The sequence below is a fragment of the Caretta caretta genome, chromosome 8, assembly GCF_965140235.1.
Source record: "Caretta caretta isolate rCarCar2 chromosome 8, rCarCar1.hap1, whole genome shotgun sequence".
NCBI lineage: Eukaryota > Metazoa > Chordata > Testudines > Cheloniidae > Caretta > Caretta caretta.
In genome coordinates this window covers 77,302,868-77,324,876 of record NC_134213.1, presented here as the reverse complement: position 1 = coordinate 77,324,876, position 22,009 = coordinate 77,302,868, and the positions used below count along the sequence as shown (strand labels likewise).

The window sequence follows — 22,009 nt, the reverse complement described above, 5'->3', positions numbered from 1 at the left end:
GCGTGTGTTTCTCCCCTTCTGACAGGGCGGGAGGCCGGACCTCCTCACTGCTTCACAAGCAGGGCACATATCACAGTCAGTGATTATCACCTGGAGATTAGTCCAATTAGCAGTTGTCTTTCTGCCAAATCCCTCAGTCAGGGCAGTGAGCAGGCCTGGTCAGCAATCAGCCCAGGCCTTAATTAGTCTTTCCGCCCCTGTTCCTCAAACTGTGAGACACCCTGATTATAGCTCAGGCTGAGTCTGTGCGATACAGCCCAGCAGTTCAGGGTGAGGAATTAGCTCCCAACCGGGAGCGACAGCAAATGCGCCTGGCGCTCTAGCTCTGGCGGGTGCCAGATCAATTCAGGCCTCCTGGCCTATTAGTGGGGAGGTGGCCACCCTCCACAGGTGGGGTGCTTCACAGGGGGACGCAAACCTTCCATTCCACTGTGTCCCAGCCCAGAGCCCTATTAGTGGCAGGGTAGTTTGCCACTAGGTCAGCGGGGATCTGCCCGCAACACACTGGCCAGCTCACAATAGTGTGACAGTCAAACCCTATTTGGCATCCCTGGGCTCCTTCCTATCCTTCCCAGTTTGGGGCACCTGGGTTACACAGTCGTCCTTGGTCTCCCCTAAGTAAACAGCCCATAGCAGCCCCGGCAGTTCATCGGCGTTGCTGGTCTCCGGCAATCCAGGTAACTCCCCTGGTTGGGTAGCCGTTTCCTTCAGCTCCAGGCTCCAGCAGCAAGAAAGAGACGTCCTGCTCCTCTGGCAGCTCTCTTCCTAGGAACTAGGAGGCTGGCCTTTTATAGTCTTGCTTCCTGTCCCGCCCCTCTGCTTCCAGCGGAGTGGCCGCAGGTGGCCTGGTTCTGCCCACCAGGGGTGATTTCGGGTCTCTTCCATTCTGACAGGGCAGGAGGCCATGCCTCCTCTCTACAATTAGTGTTTCACAGGTGGCTATGTGGTCTGGAGGAAAAAACACCAAAGTGGGAGGCAGATGGTTATACTGTTATTACTTTATTTTATTATTTGTATTGTGGTAGTCATGTACCAGGACTCCATTGTGCTACACACCGTACAAACACTGAACAAAGAGAGAGATTTGTAAGCAATTTGGGGCAGGGACTAAGTATAAGATAGAGCCAGTGGGTGGATGCAGCCAGACAGACTGGGGAGTACAAAGAAACACTGAGACAATATTGGTCAGCATGATAAGCAGTGGTCTGAGCACACCGGCAGCTCGCTGTTAGCTGATAGGTAGCAAGAAGATGTGGTGGCTGTGAAGGCCCTGGAATGTGAAGACAAGTAGTCTGTTTGATGTGATAGAGAAAGGGGATCCAGGACAGGGATTCAAAGAAAGGAGTGACACCATCAATGCAACAAGCTAGGAAAATGATCTTTGCAGCAGCATTCTGAAGGACAAGAGTGGGGCAAGCTGGGATTTGTTAAGGCCAGAGAAAAGGATGCTGTAGTAATTGAGATGTGAGATAATGGGAGCCCAGGATAGATGGAGCTTTGTGGCTGGGGAGGAAAGGCTGTATCTTAGACGTGCTGTGCAGGAAACATTTGCAAAATTTAGAAACAGTGTGAATGTTGTCTATTCCTGACTCCAACGTCAACATGGTGTGTAGCCTTGGGCAGGTTGTTTCACACACCTGCCTCAGTTTCCTCAATTGTAAAATGGAACAGATAATACTTTACCTTACAGGGATGTTGTATGGGTTAATTAATGTTTGTACAGAACGTTGCATTGGTCAATCAAAGTGTTACATAAATGCTAGGTAAAAATTTAATATTTATTAGCCATAGAGAATAGGGCAAAGCAGCTATGGCATCATTCCATCATTGTCCTTCAAGCCGTGTTAATCAATGAGAGGAATAAAATGACTGTCCTGTAGTACTTCCTTGGATTTACACAGATGGTTTCTGCATTTTCCTGCATTTCTGTTAGTGCTGGACCAACAACAGAAACAGCAACAATAGTAGCAGCTTGAGAGACTGTTTGGCAGCATGTTGCAGGAACATATAGTATCTATTTTTTCAGTTCCACACAAATGCCTCTGTGTATCATTGAAAGACTGTTGCAGAATTAGATCTCTGCAAAATATTCCCACTGAACCCCAAAGCCGTTCAGATGGAGCCGTGGTTCCAAGATTTGATGTGCTCAAAAGCCTCAGCCAAAGGTCAGTGAAATCGGCTGAGTTGGTTTGTCTATAGAGCTGAGAAAGCTGCCAGCTCCCCCTCCACGAGTCTATCAGATTCTGCGCCCACAGATGGTGCTGAAGGAAAAAGGAGATCTCCCAGGGCCTGTTAGAGGAGCAGATATCCTTTGGGGTGGGGTGAGGGCAAAGGGGTTCCCCTGCAAGGTTTGGATTAGTTGAACCCTGTGGGTCAGTTTCTTCCACCCTTACTCATACCTTGCTTAGAAAGTACTTTCATAGATCTTATTTCTGGAGTTAGGTACCAGTGGGCATGAGCAACCGTGGGAGTATCTGGCTCTGAATGAATGTGCAAGGGTTGGTTTTCTAGGGCTTGTGAACCAAACTGCGGGAGTCAGATTTTTAACCAAAAGCTGCAGGGCTTGCATTCCTACATAGAATTGCTAGCTGGCTGCTAATTGTCATTGTACCTGTCCCCTTATGCCTAATGAGAAAACCTGTGTTAATCATTCATTTATTATGGCAAAATGCGACACAGACCACTCACCGACTCAATTAACACTGTTTTTAGTTAGAAGAATAGTAGATTCCGTTTCATAAGGCAAATCCTATCATTGGACAGAATACTATTTATACTGAGCTAACCATCTATTGATTTGCAATCAGAACCTGCTCCTGGGGTATCAGATACCTCTATTAGCCTAATAAAGCCTTTTCACATCTCAGCTTTCTTCAGTCTTTGCTATAGGAAGTGGAACAAAATCAACTGGTTTTTAGACCATACGCAAAACCTTTGTTTAACCTATTCCTGGAAATTCCCCGCATTACCTACAGTTGTGTGCTCTATCTGCTGTCGTATTTCTAAATTAAAATAGTTTAATTAATTTCCACTTGTGTTTGAGATTTCTGGAAGGCTTTGTCATATATGGTCATCTAAAAGGGCTTAGATGCAATGAAGCAGGTACCACACCATAACCAAAATGCACAATCAGCCATTCAAATAAAGTATTAAAAATAGATTTGGATGAGATGCCTCCTGTGTGCTCTGAGTCCATTAAAAATCTCCAACTGTACATATGTAATCCTTAGCCACAGTAAATGTTCAGACAATTCATTTCCCCCTTTTGAACAAATGAACCATTATATTATACACTGGATCAAGTACAGCACAGCCTACAGCTAGCCCAAAACAAAGTTCTCAGACATTTCCCCCCCCGGCTTTGTACTCATAATAAACAAAAACATCTCACAACTATAGCTGCACACTGGCCTGTACTTAAATAGATGCAATAGCTACACTCTTTGACTGCTAAGGATTAGGAGTAACTTCTTAATAACAACAAAAAAGTTGCATCTAACCTAAGAAATATCTCAGCTTTTTATTTTGAATTAACAGAGTTGAAAAATAGCACCCTTAAATCTTTGTTGGTTGGTGTGACTGGGGCTGGTTTTTCATATATACATAAATCTCTGGCAATGCAGCTTAGGCTCCTCAGACAAGTATACAAATCACACAGCAACCAGGCACACAGAACAGATCTGAGAGGAAAAGAACAGGCTCCAACACTACAATGGTAGGTCTATCTTTCACTTGGGTGGGTCGGGAATGGCTGGTGGCCAAGAACTAGAGTAGAACGAGCACTTTCAAAAATAAAAACATACAGACTCCAGAGCCCAGATTCTATGGTCTGGCTGAGTTATGCCCAGCATGTAGTGGAGGAAGGGAAAGGAACCATCTCAGGGAGTAGCTGGCCCACTAAGGGGAGTTGGAAGCAGCTACATCCATGATGGATTCGCTACCTCTCAGCTGAGACTGATCAGCTAGGGATCAGGTGATTATAAAAGCCAGCAAGTAGGCCAGTTGGGTAGAGTGTGACCAGACAGTCCTTTGCTCATGGAGGAGGGCTATAGGAAAGTGGCAGAGACACAATCTGTAGGGAATAGAGATGCCCCTGCAGGAGGCGGTGGGTTAGGGTAGTGGTTCCCAAACTGGGATTCATGAAATGTTACAGGGGGTTCTCAGGAAAAAATTCGCTAATGGCAGACAGAGTTGTCCCTAGGGACCCCGGGCAGCACGCGGCCAGCAGCCTGGAGCTCCTAGACTTCCAAGAGCTAAGCAGATCAAAACAAGCATATCTATCACACTGAGGAGATTTAAACTTCAAGACTCCTTAAAAGAAATGGACAGGGAGGTGAATAGTTTTTGCTTTTTTAAAAATGAAATAGGCAGCTAGTGTTGTTTTTAAAATGATTATGAAGAACAAGTTTAAGCTTTTTTGTAACGTGCGTTGTTTGCCTGGACGGCTCAAGACCTGAATGCTTGTGTAGGAGGAACTCTTTGAGTTGGTTTCCTAAATACCTTCATGCTGTTTCACAGCTGATACTCCTTGGTGAAACATAGGAGCCTTGTCTTACAACAGGCTTATTCAAGCTATGAAAGTGAGATCTTGGCAGAGTGTTGCCATTTTCATAATGTAATAAAAATACTGTAATGATTAAAAATTAATAATGAATAGTGTGTAATAAGCATATCACAAAAACAAATTTTTATATTTCCAAGATCACTGCTTTTATAATTTATACTCAGGTAAAGGAGAAAATCCCTGGAAATATTCATTTTTAAGAGGGGGTTTGCAAGACTTGAAATTTTAGTGAAAGGGGTTCACAGGTTGTTAAAGTTTGGGAACCACTGCGTTAGAGGGAAGAGATAGTTAATGTGCTGTACTATTTACATGTGGAAGAAATAAAGCTGAAGCCTTCTGAAAAGCGCCTGAACAAGACTCTGGGCATGGACTTACTTCTTCCTGGTTTGAGGGGGACAGGCCAGTAGGCTATAGGTCAAAGGTGGGTTTATGCCGCAGGGACTTGTTCAATCTGAAGGTTGTTCTAATTTATGTCTAACTGTCCTAGTCCCAACGGGCTGTTCAAGCAACCAGAAGTGCAGTGGTTCCCTGGCCACCATGCTCATTTTCACTCAGGGACACCCCCTTCACTGACTCTAAACCATGGGAGTGGGGGGAGGAATTCTCTTTATGCAAGAGGAGTCCAAAGAGGGCCCATTAAGCTGGCTTTTAGCTTCTTTTTCCCATTTAAAGTAGCATGAAGTGGTCAGACACCCACCCCAAGACTTTCAACAGATTAAGGAAAACCATTTTCTAGTAATGGCTCAAGACCAAATTTACCCTTATTAAAAAACAACAAAGAAGAGGTTCTAATAACTGTGTGTAGTGTATGCCAATCCACAGATGAGTCTGTGGGTCAAAAAGGGAAACTCACCCCATGTGATTAAATGCATTCCTAGGTACATCCATGGCTGTGGGGGTATGAATAAAACGGAAACGCGGTCCACAACAATCCATAGCTTCCACCAACAAAGATGTGGAAACAATGGAGCAACATGGTGCTTGGGAACCAGAAAGGGAGTGGGGCCCATTCGTTCTGTGCCTGTGACAAGCCCATTGATATTGGAAATGCTGGGCCCAGTTCTCCCCTCTGTTACACTGATTTTACACACACCTTCAATGGAGTTATACCAGAATAAAACTAGTGTAACATTGTGGAGCAATAGGGCTTGTTTTACCTATTCTGATTGTAGCAGGATGAACATTTCTAGATTATAGTAGATGTGAAAGCTGGTCCTAGAATACATTATAGCGGCTAATGTCCCAATGCCTACCATTAGAAATGCCAAAAATGAGTCTTATGAGCTGACCTGGGACTTCAGTTCTAGGTACCCAATCTCTGCTAACATATAGAGGCCACCAAACGGACATCAGCAACATTTGATCACTAACATCCCAGGCTGGATTCAAACCAGCACTTCTCGGTGAAAGCCTTGAAGATTCTATTTCCCAATCCCTACAACCTTCCGGCCCTTTGCTGAACACTGTATTTCATCAAATCATTTGTGATTGCTTTCTAACAATGACCACTATTGTCAGCAGTTACCACCAGACTCTTACATGTTAGGTAGCCAGTACTGTTGCTATATTTTAAAACCCCTTAATTTAAAGATTTCATCTAATTCTGATCCTTTCCATTTTCACTCCCCAGATAACGACCACACCATATGTCTGACTAGTCAGCTTCCCATGCAAATAGGGAATCAAAAACTCCACATGATTAACAAACATTTATCTTGTTTACATGAAAAAGCAACTGTTTTAAAATGCTATGAAACATTGGGGGAAATTTCTTTCAAACATTTACTTTATCGTTGTTGGAGGTACAATGGGAATTTTTTTAGGAACATGCTGTTTATGTGTTTTAGTTAATGAATTATTGACATAGATTTGCTGGCAGAGAAAGCTCTGAAGACTGTTTTAAAGGCAGTGGAAGAGAGGCTGGGTAATATAATGGTGGGATTTTGTAGGAGAAAACAAAGAATAAAGATGTAAGGCTGAGATTTTCAACAGAAGCTAAGAATGTAGAGATGGGCACCTAAATCCCTGTGGCTCCTTTGAAAACCCTAGCCTAAAACACGGTGACCACAGACTACACTCTGAAACCTCTCATACCAAAACAAATCAACTGCACCATGTCATGTTGTGTGTGTTTCTAAAATAATGTAACACTATGGAGGGGATACCATGCAGAATTCAGCACTGTTAGAGCAAGTAAAGACACTGATGGAATTGGAGCAGCTCTGAAAGCATTTATGAATACTGTATGTTGATCCAGTTAATGGGGTATGTACTGGTTTAGTTTAATAGGGGGCTGTAAGGAAAAACAAGCAGGAAAGACACAGAATGGCTCTAAAGAAGTAACTTCTCCACAAACACTTAAGGGTTAAGAGACAATACCATTACAGGAAAAGGCCAGCACTCACAAAAGATCAAAAGGGCCACAGCAGTTTGAAAGGGGACTCTGTCTCAAGAGCGGGGGAGTTATTCAGGGGAACTTGACTCAGACATAGGCACTCAGTGGGTTGTCTGAAGAAGTTAGCCCTGCCTAACTTACCAGCAGGAAATGGTAGAGCCTTCAGGTAAGATATACCGGCTTGTACACTCTTGTTCCTAAATCCTTTTTTTCTCTTATGCTTTGTTCCTATTAAAATAACCAACACTTGAGTTTAAGAAGACCGTCTGATCACTATATATCACTGGTCAGACTTCCAAAGGGAAGAACCAGTCAGACCTGCTGGTGCTGGGTAAGCACAGTGGATACACAAGGTACTGTAGCCCCAGCACTGGTCTAGGAGTAAGTGAACAGTGGAATTCCATTGCCGGGGGAGAGTAAGGCACACGGCCTGACATGGCGGGGTGTACGAGAAATGGGGCAGAACTGCATCTGGCCCTGGAACTGTGCCAGAGATGAATGATGATTTATCATTTTTAATGCTGCTGACTGGCTGAAATAACTTGTTACCATATGTGACTACTTAATTCTGCTGGCTGGCTGGCTGCATTAATGAGATACTTGTATACAAGTACGTAATGCTGCAGAGAGGCCATCATTACAATGCTGTACGTTCAGTTAGTTGTTAGGACACCAATGCATTTTGAAAGGGCATTTTTATTGCCCTTTTTATTCATTATATAATAAGGACCCAATCCTGACAACTCTTATTCATGTGAACAATCCTTACTCTGTCAGTAGTCCCACTGAAGCATGGACTTCCCTTCTAATTCTGGCCTGCTGAACCCTCTCTTCACTTAGATCCTTCCTTAACACTTGCCTCTTCCACAATGCCCATAAGAAGGTCATCAGTAGTAATAATCATTATGTTTAAAATAACATGTCAGTGAACCATCTCAAAATCCACATGCTTATGCTGAGTAACACCGGGCTTTTACTGCTGTAACCCTGTCCTCCTTCCCTGCGTGTGTTACCCCCACTCATTACATCATGGCTAAAATTAGCCTATAACAGTGGTTCCCAAACTTTAATAACCTGTGAACCCCTTTCACTAAAATGTCAAGTCTCATGAACCCCCTCTTAAAAATGAATATTTCCAGGGATTTTCTCCTTTACCTAAGTATAAATTATAAAAGCAGTGATCTTGAAAATATAAAATTTGTTTTTGTGACGTGCTTATTAGTCCAGTGCCAGGTTTACAATGGCTCCAGTGGCTCCATGGAGCCAGGCCCATGCTCAGAAGGGGCTCTGGCCTGCTCCGCTTGCACTGCACCCTGAGACCCTCCTGGCTCCTCCTGCCCACCACTCGCTTCTCTTGGCCTGCCTGGTGGCTGGCCAAGGGCTCCTCTCTGCCCATTGTTCCCACCCCCTGCTCCTCTCAGCCCCACAGTGCACCTCCGGCTCTGGGCAGTCTCTGTTTCCCACCACCTGTGGGGCCCCACCTGTCTCCCCGGAGCTGAGCCGCCTGGGACTGGTCCAGAAACCTGGCCAGTCTCAGCCAGGTGTGGGTAGGGGGTGGGGGAGACAGTGCAGAGGGCTTGGCTGGGCCCCTGCAGGCAAGTGCATCTTGAGGGACTCCGGCCGGCCAGGACAGGTCCTGGCCTAGCTGATCGTGCCACTCCCAAGGGTCCGGAGCAATTTCCAGCCCTGGGACCAGCCCTGGCAGCGCTGCCAGCTCAGCCCGGCAGACATCGCCTCCCAGCAGGGCTGGTGAGTGCGACTGGGAGGCAGGGCTTGTGGGGGGGTGAGTCTGTGGAGAGTATGGTGGGGTGCTGGGCTGTGAAGGGGCAGGGAGGATCTGTGTCTGTTGGGGCACTAAGGAGTGGGGGTTCTGTGGGGGGTGCTGGGCAGTTGTGGTGGGGCTGTGGGCAGGGGTGGTGCTGTGCTGGGTGCTGTGCATTTGTGGGTGGCTCTGCTGGGGGGCTGGCCATAGGGAGTCAGGGGCATGGGGGTTGTGTGGTGTGGCATATGCCCACCCCCCCATGGGGTAGGGGCATGCTGGCAGCACAGGGCCAGGCAGGCCACTGTGCATCTGGCAACTGCCGGTTTGTAAATAGTGACCTTGCATTGGGCGGAGCAGGGATGCCCCTGCCATGCAATGCCCCATTGCCTCTGACTGGACCTTACTCTGGGGACTGACCTCCCCACGCCATGCTCCATTGCCTCCATGGGGGCCCACAAATATGTTTGGCGCCAGGCCCACAAAAGGTTAATCCGGCCCTGCTTATTACACACTATTATTAATTATTATTTATCATTACAGTATTTTTATTACATTATGAAAATGGCAACACTCTTCCAAGATCTCACTTTTGTAGCTTGTATCACTTTGAATAAGCCTGTTTCACCAAGGAGTATCAGACGTGAAACCGCATGAAGGTATTTAAGAAGCCAACTCAAAGAATTCCTCCTACACAAGCATTCAGGTTTTGAGCCGTCCAGGCAAACAACTCACATTACAACAAAGCTTAAACTTGTTCTTCATAATAATTTTAAAAACAATACTAGCTGCCTATTTAATTTTTAAAAAGCAAAAAATATTCTCCATTTCTTATAAGGAGTCTTGAAGTTTAAATCCCCTCAGTGTGATAGATATGTTTGCTTTGATCTGCTTAGCTCTTGGAAGTCTATGGGCTCCGGGCTGCTGGCCCCGTGCTGCCAGGGGTCCATAGGGACAGCTCTGTCTGTCATTAGGGAATTTTTTCCCGAGAACCCCCTGTAACATTTCGCGAACCCCCAGAGGTTCATGAATCTCATTTTGGGAACCACTGACCTATAAAATCCTGTGATCTTCTCTTTGTCCTGTAAAATGCCTAATACACTTTGGGACATTGTAAAAGCAACCACAATAATAATGAATAACAAACTTATCAGCTCAGCTTTTCAGTTAAAAAGGAGTTTTCAGACAGACACTAAAGAATCTAATGTTGATCAAAAGCATACTAGTCTTGGAAACAGCATTCGGAAGCCCAGTTCAGCCAAAGTTCAGAAAATGGGAGTCAATCCTTTTTGATGGTTTGTGCATAGTTCTTCACTTATTTAACAATACAAGGTATTTGGAGACCATTGTCAACAGCTAAAATTGTCTCTATAGATAAAACAATTTGGGCCAAATTCTTCCCTGGTGTAACTGCACAGATTTCACAAGAGTTACATTAGGGATGAATTTATCCCCTTCTCCTTGGGAACAGCAAGAGAGATCAGGAAATTAAACTTCCCTTGAGCTTTTAAATTCAGATTAAAGCAGTTTTCAGTATGTCTAAAATATTCCACACTTTGTAACAGTAATATATATTTCAGCTCATCTAAGAGCTTTGCTTTTCCTTTCCAGTTTCACCCCCGATCCACTAATGCTCATGATTCTGAAAGGCCACCCTTGAAATTGACTTTATTATTTGCATATTTTGTTTATTTAAATTCTAATTCAGATTTTAAAAATATTTTACCTGCTAGAGAAAAAATTGAAAAATACAAATCTGGCGAAAAGCAAATTGTGTGGGTCATATAAACTTATAAAGGCTGAGGTTTAAAGTAGCCTAAGAGATATCAGGAATCCCAAGTCTTGTCTTTCCTATCTGAAATTAACCAAATCTCAGTCATGTTCTCAGAGATGCTATTGAAAACAGTATTGTTTGGTCTATGTTAGAAACATACACTGTTTTCAATAGTTGCTGAATAGTTGATGGGAAGCATTTTCAGCAATGGTTCCATTTCCTTGAGTAGTCAAAACTCTTGATTAATGCTCCCCGACAGAAATGGTCTGCCCCCTAACACTTGAAGCACAAAGAGTGTGATTCTCATCTTCCTCTGGCTTCAGTACTACTCACAGGAGTGATGAGTGCTGGATGTGCCCTGGTTTTATATTTTACAAGATCAATTCCTGGAAGTCTAACTCAGAAAAAAGACCCAGGCTGAAGTCAGTGGAAGTCAGGGAGCTCTCTTCTGTCAGATGCTAAGCATCTCTGCCAGGGTAGTCCCTCAGGACTGGGCCGTCAGGGCTATCCTAGAGAATTAGACTATTGCTAATTGAATTGGTGGGATAATACCAGAGTAAGCACTAGTGTGGTGTGTTCACATGACTCGTGGGTTTGGATGCAAGTTGATTGTAATTTTACTCTGTGTCCAAACCATCACTGCATTACACTGTCGTAGTGTTGTGGTTGTACTGCCTTCTGCACATATCTCCCACAGTGTCTAGTACAGGTGCCTGGGAGATTTCAAAAGGCCTTCTGGGGTCCTGGACTGCTGAATTAGGATCCAGATCTGAGCTTTCATTGAGTTCAGAAGTTTTTGGATCTGGAGTTTTGCTCTGGGCCTATCACTGGGCCAAATTCTGCTATCAGGTATACTTGTGCAAATCGAGATTTACTCCACATGTATACTGGTGTAAATGAGAGCAGAGCTTTAATATTACTGATTTTGATTTCTTTTTTCCCAAAAGAAACATTATAAACGGCCAGGGATGTAGATCTAAGAATCAGCTCACACTTCAAATCTTATCTTCAAGATTCAAGCCATGTCTGTTTTTCAATTTGTGTCTGTTGTTGCATAAAACTAAACCAATACTTACTAAGTGACCAAACATAAACAAACCAATTCCACTAGGACAGGAAACTCATCAATGTGTTTACAATGTGAAGCATACTGAGGTGAGGTTTCCTTCTTCCTCAAAATATTGTAATGCAATTAGTTTAAAGCAAGAAAAGTCCTGGATCCTTAAGCTATGACTTACAATATGTGACAATCTCTAGTAAATACTGGCATATTAGGTTAATCAATAATGATACCTCTTATGCAGCCTCATCCAAAGGCCAATGAAGTCAATTGGACTCTTTGACTTGAATGGGATTTGGATCAGATCTTCAACTGGAAAAGAAACATAAAAGAGGCATAGCTGAAAGTGAAGTACAATTGCAAACTGCAACCACATAAACATTTTTCAGTTTTAAAATTGGATCACGTCTATCTCCACCTCCATGACTTTTTTATGAATTTGGTGATCATTCAAAAATAGTTACAGGCTTCAAAAGCCTCCATAGTCTTAAAGCATGTAATACAGGCGTTTGTATATTTGTGCTGAACAATTTTCAATACACAGCAAAATGTTTCCAATGCACCAAAGATGACCCTGGCCCCAGTCCTGTAAATGCTTATGCTGATGATTAACTTTATACACATGAGCAGTCCCCATGGGACTATTCCCATGCATAAAGCTACTCATGTACATAGGTCTTTGCAGGATCAGGATCCGTGTAATCTGCACCAAGTATGGGGGAGTGGGGGAGGGGGAGGTTGGGCCCAGTCCTATTCCCATTTAAGTTAATGAGAAAATTCCCATTGGCTTTTATATATCTATTATGTAGACATTAATACCACACATACACGTCCATAGCATCTGAATACCTTTGTTAGTGGTGTGACGTTCCCCTCTGGTGTTATCTGGAGCAGTGATCTGCTAGGTCACTCCAGTCCTTGACTCTGGGAGCCAGCCTTACCCTGCTCTGCTGTGAGAACCCCCACTCCTGGGCTGTTCACACACAGCCTCTGGCATGTAAACTTCTCCTTGGATTGTGCAACTGGATGACACTACCCAATATCTCCGGTCCCAAACACAACCCTAGGAACCTCCATCTTGCAGTGTCCAATTATGCCTACTGGACCCTGCAAGTTTATATGAGTTCATCAATTTAACAAAGAAATTGATGTGCACCAGGTTTGTTATTCCAAGGGGAGTGTCTGACATGCTTCAAACCAAATGCACTGCTTCAGGTAGACTAAACAAATAGATTTATTAACTAGAAAGACAGATGTTAAGTGATTATAAATCAAAGCATAACAAGTCAGATTAGGTCAAATGAAATAAAACCAAAACACATTCTAAGCTGATTTTAACACTTTCAATGCAAAGAAACTTAGATGCTTCTCACCACTGGCTGGCTGGTTGTCCTTTCTTCCCTCTTCGCTTTACCCTCTCACCACCTTCAGAGTTAGGTGAGCATCGTAGTCTCAAACTGACCAAAGAAAGAGGGCTGGCTCACTCGAGCGTCCAACAGATCCTTTATTGTTGCCTAGGCCAGTGTCCTTTGTTCCTGTGAGGCTAGGCTGGGTTTGTCTCATACATGCCCTGATGAGGTGTGAACTGTCCCTCTGCTTTTGGAGATTTTTTGCCTGGGCTTGCTTTAAGCCATGAGAATACATTTTCAGCCTCATAACTATATACATGAAATTATAACCTATAGCATTACTGAAACGACAATTACTATAACATCACTATAACAACTATGCTCAGTGCATCATGAGCCTTCCGAAGACACCCAACATGACAAACTTAGTCTATTTCCCCCTCTGAGACCCCATTTCAGGAAGGCAGCCTTATACATAGGGGCACTTATGCACAATTTTAACTGTAAGCATGTGCTTAAATCCCAATGATTTAAGTCTCATTGACTTCAATGGGCATGAAGCACATGTTTAAAGTTAATCATGTGCTTAGGTGCTTTCCTGAATCTACTGTTATAGATAATGCTCTGACTTTGCTGGAGCACTAAATATGTGTCCCTGGCCTCTAACTCACAGCCAGAATCAGGCAGGATTTAGATTTTTGGCAAGCTTTTTAACCCCTGAAAAAAGAATTCTCCTCCACAATAAAGACATAGTCTAGTTCAAATAAAAAGAAATATGGGTCTCCCTACCCATTACTTGTCTGGCAGTTTGTAAATTCCTTTTTCATTCCTAGAAAGAGGAGCAAGTCAAAATCCCAGTTCTAGATCCTTTATTGTTTCTCAGGGTCCTCTGTTTGAACTGGAAAGTAATGGGCTGTTTCTGGACTAGAATGTATATTTGCTCCAGATCCTGTTCCAGTTATATTTAATTTAATCCAACAACCCTGATGTCTCTAATCCTATTAGTTTTCAAGATCCTCCACACAGTGTTTATATTTTTTTGTTTTTATGAACGTTTTCTCATCAGCTATCTCTAAGTCCTTGACAGCTGCTCCCTCCAATGCAGAAATTGTCTCCATTTCTGTGCCCTGGTTCTCCTTGAGCTTGACATTTTTCAGTGATAGAGGACAGTACTCTCTGCAGGTCAGTAAAAACACTTGCTTTTAACAACTCTTCTGAATCTATATCTTGTGAATTGCTAAGATAGATATTTATGCTTTTAATTTACAATCTGTCAGTCACTGTCATTGCTAATGCAGTTTCAAAGATCCCAGACCTCTTAATGTTTTTTTCTATGACCCTGAGTTTTAGGGTCAAACACTTCCCATAACATTTTTTGCTGTCATTCTCTGGACAAGAATTGAAGCTGGTTGCCAAATATGAAAAATGATTTTTCTTTTTTTCTTCTTCTTCAAATGTAAGCTACCCATAAATAGTCTCATGACACAAACATCAAATTAACTAAAACACCACATTTTCACTAATTTCTCATGTTGGTATTAACATGAATATTACTGTAGCACGAACAGGCTATGAGATCAGGAGCCACTTGTGCTAGGCACTGTACAAATGTAGGGTAACTGACAATCTCTGGTGGGGAGGTCACATATGGAAATATTTTTATTATTATTATTACAGTAATATTTCCTTAAATTCCATGGCAACGATTAATGTACTTTTATTAATAGGGCTTCAAAAATGTTCTTTAGCCCTCCTGTAACATTAGGAATCTATTCAGGATCTTCATATCATAGCTATTCTTCATCCAGCATTAAACTGTTCAGAGCATAGGTCACAGATGTTAGATATGGAAAAAAGGATGGATAGTACACTTGATCTGAGCCCAGTGTTCCTTCATCTGTACATCAAAGTGCTCCAGGCTCTCAGACACCCCAGAGGAGAACAGAAGAGCTTTCACATTAAGTCTTGAACCACAAGGTGGTTCTGCACATTCTTGTCCGCCACCTGAATCATTCCAAAGAGTTCCTAACATTTGTTTCTAAATATTTTAAAGCCACAATTCCTTTGATAAATGAAAAAGGTTATCCTGATTTCTGGAGGGATGATGGGGATCCCAAATAAACATCAAACTATCAGAGAACAAATTCTGAAATCACCTGGGTGAAATGTGTGGGGCACGTTCAGGGAGAACAGAGCAGCTTCCCTATGAGAAAGGAAATCCGGAAGAACTGCAACCCTGAGCCTGACACTCTCACTCTGTCTGGAGCACTGTGCGGGGAAACGTGTCCCCCAGCAACAGCTCCATTGATCTCATGGCATTAGTCATCTGTGTGAAGTTATGTACTTGTTTACAGGCTGGGGGCTAAAAGACACAGAGAAGAGAAGCAGGAAGGATTGGCTGGGGAGCCCAGGCAGGGCAGTAACCCAGGGCCAGATCCTGCAAACACTGCCTATCAGGTGCACGCTCCCTGCAGCTGCCAGGGGGCAGGGATTGGGGTAGTGGACCCCCGCCTGTTTTCCTATTGCTCAGTGAGTTTGGTGGGCTAGAAGGTGCCTAGCTGGCTCTGGGGCACTGACAGGGCAGTGATGGGTGACCAAGGCTTGGCTTTCTTCCCTGCTCCTTGCTGCTAGGGGCCAAGGCTCGCTGCTGGGCTCTACTGGCAGGACTTGTGGGGACGATTCCTGGCGATCCTCCCGCTGACTAAGCTGGGCCTAGGGCTGGCCAACCCCCCGGGAGTCTCCAGGAATTAAAGATTAATCTTTGATTAAAGATGATGTCATGTGATGAAACCTCCAGGCATATGTCCAACCCTGAGCCGCGGCCAGGCTGGGCCCCCCCAGGCGGGTTACCTCTCCCCACCCAGGCAGGGGCAGGGGCAGGGGCAGGCAGCAGCCGCCGCCCCTCCCTGGCCCAGCCACGCGGCCGCTCTCTCGGAGGGGACCCGCCCCAGGCCAGGCGGGGACTAGCCCCGCTTCCTGCGGCGAGCCCCTGGCGTCGGCGGCCGGGACTGCAGCGGGAGGAGGGGCGGGGGCAGCGGCCTCGGCGGCGCCCAGCTCGGAGCGGGGAAGCAGCAGCCAGCCGCACTGCCGCCGCCGGGAGCCTTGAGCGCCGCTGCCCCCGCGCCGCAGCCCGCTGCATCCCCCCAGGTAGGCGCCGCTCGCTGCCCCGGCCAGGCGGGATCTCAGCCCCGCCCGCTGCCCGCGGGGAGCCGGCTCCGTTAGACGGGAACCCGGCAGCTCGGCATCCTCCGCCCTGCGCTGTGCGGCGGTATCTGCCCCCGGGCCCGCGCCCCCAGCCCGCCCGCCAGACCTCGCCCGCAGCCTCCAGGTACTGCCCCGGGGAAGGTGCCGGCCGCGGGCTCCGGGCGCTGGAGAAGCCCTGGGAGCGGGCAGGGCTGGCGCCGTCGGGGTGGGGCTGCTCGAGGGGCTGGGAACCATCCAGAGGAGCCCGGAGGCCTTTCCCCTGCTGGCCCGGTGGGCAGAGGAGCCCTGGACCCGCTCGTTCCCTCCCGGGGGCTGGCGAGCTACCCATCCTGCCTTTTGCTAACCGGGGCAGGCAGCTGCATTTCCGAGGCAGGGAGGGCTGCTCTGTTGGGCAGCCGCGCAGAGCTGGGCTCCTCCAGCAGCCAGGGGAGGGGGGCCCCAGCTAAAGAGCCCAGGAAGTCGGAGAATGCAGCCAGAGTCACTAGGGGACTCTCTCCTCTCCCACCACCTTCACCCATCACTGAAGAGCTGGTTTAAACCGCGAACGTTTCGGTATTTCATTGTGCACAGTCCATCTCCCTCCCCCACCCCCACGTCTTCTGTAGCTCTGTGAAAGCCAAACTTTATCTGGAATCTCAGAATTTCCTCTGCTGACACGGTACGTTTTAGGGTTGCCATCAACATAAAGCCAATGTAGATGACAACAGACGAACCCCCAGCGTTGAAACCTGTAGCAATTTTGGACATTTGGTTTTCTGTTTAGAAACAGTAAGCTTGAGTTACCATGGTAGAAGCAACCCTGAGGAGTAACGGTACAGCAGAGGAAAACAGCACCAGCTTCTAGTGTAAGTGGCATGTTTTCTTGTTCCCGTTCTTCTGGTTTACGAAGAATACAGGTAAAAGAAGTAGTCTCAGTAGTTGAAAGATAAAATAGTCGCGATTCATATGGATTAGTTGAGTTAACCTGTTTTTGTTGATTGGGGGGGGGATAAATAAGGGAAAGCTTTGAATATGCAAGCCACACTAAGTTCGACCTTTTGGTATATCTCTTTACAGAGACATGAACAAGGATTATTCCAGTCCTTTTTATGTACTCCGAGCTTAATCAGGAATCTGTGAAAAGGGGTTTATAAGTGATGGATTTGATTAGCACTTCCCAAGGTCTGAGCTCAGAAGAGCAGAATATTTTATATTAGAAATTTCAAACTCTGTATTCCTAGCTCTTATTTGTTATATGTGTGGTTTGGTAGTTAGTAGTAAGATTCCAACGTCATGAAAAGAGATGACCCAAGAGAAAATATAGTTAAAGGCTCAAGAATACATGGCTCCGATTTTTGTCAAAAATTAAAATGACCCTGATTTCAAGATCAGTTTAAAATAGAATTGCTATGCTACAATGTGCTGGATTTTTTTGTTCATTGTAAATGAAATGTAATTTATCCAGTTAACCAGACAGAATTGACCAAGCAAAATGAGTAGCATATGAAAGTCTGCCAAATATACCTTATAATAATTCCATTAGGATTTTTTCCCCAAAATTGATGATTTTTATCTCACAAACAAGTACTTGGGGTATAGATTTGTTTTGTATTCTCTTACGAAATTTACGCTAGGTGTCAGAGAACATAACATTTGGAATAGCACCATTAGAAATATATGTAAACCTTTGCTTGTACAGATCACTTAGGTTTTGAGGATACTATGGAGTATGCTAAGAAAGAGAAAAGCTCTTTTAAAAAAATACATACATGTGAACAGTTGGGGGTGGAAATTGCAAACAAAGCAAAGGAAAAAATGTATGCTGTTCAAATGTAATAAAACTCAGTTAAAAATCTATGTATTTTAATTTCATTTTTGGGCTTAATCCTTGTAGTTAAAAGTCCAGCACTCCTCATTCCCACTTAATGATCTGTATCTACTGAAAACTCCCTTTCACTTCTGTGGTGCAGGGTTGGACCTTGAAGAGGAGTGGAGGGTGCTGAGCATGTCACAGAATTGGGCCCTATTATGATTTTTAAACTAATGGTAACTTGCTTATGTGTAAACATGACTGAATTGTCGCCACTGATGCATAAAGGCCTTGTACTGAGCACCTGTGGTGTCTGAATCATTTCCTTTTCCAGTCTCTCTCTAATCCTGTTAAAAAGTTTGCTGAAGTTTTTGCTTTGTTCTCCTTCAATGTCTGAGTGTTTAAAGGCAGCCACTGGACAGCTCATATGCAGTTTTAGATTTTATGGTATTATTTACGTTGTTCTGTGAATTGGTTTCAAATGTAAACTTTTGGTTCCCAACCCTAAAAATCTGATTACTCTGTACATACACTATTTGTGACCAGTGCCTCCTGGTTCCCAATAGAGGCAATCAGAAGAATCTTTCTGAGTTTCATCACAAAGGTACTTAGTTGGGTGCTCAGCACTTTCTGGAAATCAGGCCTCTTTAGTGTGCATCAAGCTGGGCTCCCAAAAATTGAGGCATCCAAAATCCCTCATCACTGTTTAAAATGTATGCCCACATTAGTGGATATATTTCTGTAGTAAGTGTGTGTGTGTGTTGGGTGGGGGCATGAGAAAGTTAAACAAAACTCGGGTGGCTGGATGGTCAATAGGCAGAATTATACTGTCTTGTGATTACATGGGCCAGAAGGTGTCAGCACTACAGGAGATGCAGAACCTTGGCTTTCTTTGAGCAGTGTCGTGCAGTGACCTTAGAACAACACTGCTTTACTTCAGAGGCAGCGAAACTTGGCCTTCCTTAACTGGAAGAAATATGCTTCCCAACCAAACACCTCTGAATGTGAAAGGAAATGAAAGAGGCAGTTCATCAGAACAAGTCGCAATAGTGGAAGCTGTGTATTTAATTCTCGAGCTGGGCTGGAGAGGGTTTCTCTCTCTTTCTTTCTGCTAAACATTTTGATGAACCTGATTTTTTTTTTCATTCAAATTTTTTTTTAACTTTTTTGGGGTTTCTTAACCTGAAAATCAAACATTTTTCACTTTCTGAAATCTGAAAAAATGTTTGGTTTTCAGGTTTTCTAAGAAACCCCCAAACTTTTCAAAGGAAAGAGATTTTTTTCATTAAAATCTCAGTGTAGCTGAGAAACCACTTTCCACCCCAAAAAGACTTTATGGAAAATTTTCAGCCAGCATTTTACTCCACACATTTGGTGCACTGGAAGCTTCTCTCTACAGTTCATCCTTTACCTCTCTGTCTTGAGATCTTGTGACATAACACTATTTGGGAACTCAGGGCACAGTGAATGGGGACCTCTGAATACCGTCGATGCTGTGGATTTATTAGGTCTTTTTCTCCCCTTGAGAATGACCAGATACGAGGCTTGCTTCACCCTTTTGGGCTCTGAGTATGCAGTTTGTACCTGCTGTACCTTCAGGCATAGCTCCTTTAGTGGGATAATTCACTCCCAGGGCAGGCCAGGCACTGTTACCACTGTTGTTCTCTGCCAAAGGAAGCTTCTTTAAACTTGTGCAGTAGACACTCTGAATTGGCTTCTCTTTATTCTTATATAAAAGTGCCAAACCACATCCTCAAACTAGGCGTTCCTCTGCCTATCTTGCCTGAGGGGCCTGATATGGTAGGCATTCTCAGAGCAAGCTTAATCTCGCACAAAATGGCTTGTGAAGGAGTAGGTGGTAATTACATTTGCAGTGGAGCAGAGGGACTGAACCTGGGTCTCTCACCTCCCAGGTGAGTGCCCTAATCACAGGGTTGTAGAGTCATTCTCACACTCTCTTTGGCTCTGTGCATATTTAATTATTTATACACAGTAGAACAACTTCAACAGGGGACACTGAGAGTGCTCTCCCCCAGAATATCCCAGGGACCAATGGTTAGGGTACTCTTCTGACGGGGGAGACTTAAGTTCAAATCCCTTCTCCACATCAGGTAGAGGAGGGGAATTGAACCTGGGTCTCCCACATCTCATTGGGCTAAAAGTTTTATAAGGGAGGACACTAGCACCAACACCTCATCCTCTGTTTCTTGCAAACCACAGTTTAGATGGCTAATTCCAGGAGAGGGTGCAAAGCTGAAAATCCCAGGCACAGATAGGCACCTAAATCCAGCCCAGATTTAGGCACCTCACTCCTTTGGAGAATGAGCCTTAGGCCACATCTCTCTCCTTGACATTTCCTCTGGTTAGCTGAGGTGGCTCCCCTACTCAGTGTGTTGGCTTTTGTGAATTCTAATCTTCAGTGCCTGTCTCTCCCCATGCATTCTATAGGGAGCCTGGATGCCTACAGTGGCATTGTGATTCCACTGGTGGCAAGTCACCTAAAAGTTAGGCATTGCAATGCCTAAGGGCTGGTTTACACTACAAAGTTAGGTCAGCTTAACTACATCACTCAGAGCTGTGAAAAATTTCATGCCCTGTGCAATATAATTGAGCTGAACTAAGCCCCAATGTAGAAATTACGACGTCAACCAAAGAATTCTCCCATCAACCTAGTTACCATCTCTCGGGGAGGTAGATTTACTACAGCAATGGAAAAACCCCTTCTATTGCTGTAAAGTATCTATGCACCATTGTAGCCTTTTCATGTAGACATACCCAGAGTCCCTTTGGAGATCTAGCATCTGATCTGGACTGACCACTTGCATGCTGCTGAAGATAACTGCTAAATGCAGCAAACCAAGAGTCAAGTGCTGCCCCATGTATCATACCAGGTATGTCACACTGGAGTGCCCAGGTTTAATGCTGAAATGCAGTAACAAAAAAGTAGATATTGAATGGTAAGAAATGTAATTTCTGTTTGTCAGCTGAAGAGAGACAGTTGTTAGGCAAGTCCTATAACTGGTACAATCAATCTTGATGACTTTTTGATGAACTGCACCCTCCTCTTGCATCGTGACATAGAACTGCTGTTAAATACCTTCCATGCACACTTTGAAAATAGAACAGAGGAAACCCATTTTAAACGCCATTTTGTGAACACTATTACACCTGCTGTATTATGATCAGAATTCCAGACAACTAAAAAAATTTTGGCTTGACTACTAGGAGTTACCTTTCTGTGTGTTGTGGTATACCAAAAGACTTTTTGGTTAAGAAAACTCTAATCTGCCCTCAGAAGGGCATGGCTGGACACTGAGGCCGAGTCTATACTATGGGGATTATAGTGGCATAACTCTGGTGCTATAGCTACGTGAGTATAACTCCGTAATGTAAATGCAGCCCACAGCAATGGAAGGAACTTTTCCGTCACTGTAGGAGCACCATGCCCTGAGCTATGGTAGCTAGACTGATAAAAATATTCATCTTCTGTTGACCTAGCTCCAGCTACAGTGGGCGCTATGTGGATTTTTCAAATCCTGAGCACTGTAGCTATGTCGACCTAAATTGTAAGCGTAGACCAGGCCCAATGAGCTGAAAGAGTCTTATAAAGAGTTCAGACTCAGATCTGTTTTTCTAGATCCTTCAAATCTTTGAGCTTTATGTCCTGTAAGGATCCACTTAATGTTAGTAGTTATCAATATACAGTAGCTGTTAACATTTCTTTTTCTATTAATTCAGAACAGGATTTTGAAATAAGGAGGTTATCTGGACAGAATGCCTAAAAAACAGCAGTCCTACATATTTTTTTTTATGCATGTAGACTATATCAGTTTTAAAAATTTGAAAATTATATAAACTAGCCTTTCCTATTGCCCAGTCAGAAATGATACTATTAGTATAAAATGGGCTATGCTTCTATGATTGATCTGTCCTACAAATGTGGTCTCTAGTGGGAAGCTTTTTACACTAAGGAGAAAAATGTGTGATATACATTTCTGGCTGAAAATATCTGTATGTTTATCCAGGTGTATTGGGATTAATATTTTATAAGAATACTGCAAACTTTAAAAAGTCCCCTTGTACCACATGCAAGGGATAGAAGAAAAGATCCTTTA

The 22,009-nt window shown here is 44.2% G+C and overlaps 1 protein-coding gene across 5 annotated transcripts in view; it reads left to right on the top strand.

The window, feature by feature from the left end:
* Positions 1–15,843: 15,843 nt before the first annotated feature.
* The window catches only part of LRRC8C (leucine rich repeat containing 8 VRAC subunit C), a 29,207-nt gene continuing 23,041 nt past the window's right edge, over positions 15,844–22,009 (top strand). For 2 of the 5 annotated variants that reach the window (XR_012669700.1, XM_048861648.2), the window contains exons 1-2: positions 15,845–16,048; positions 16,869–16,950. The gene's annotated coding sequence lies outside the window, so the exon portion shown is untranslated. The other 3 variants (XM_048861651.2, XM_048861650.2, XM_075131655.1) reach the window with 3 other exon arrangements.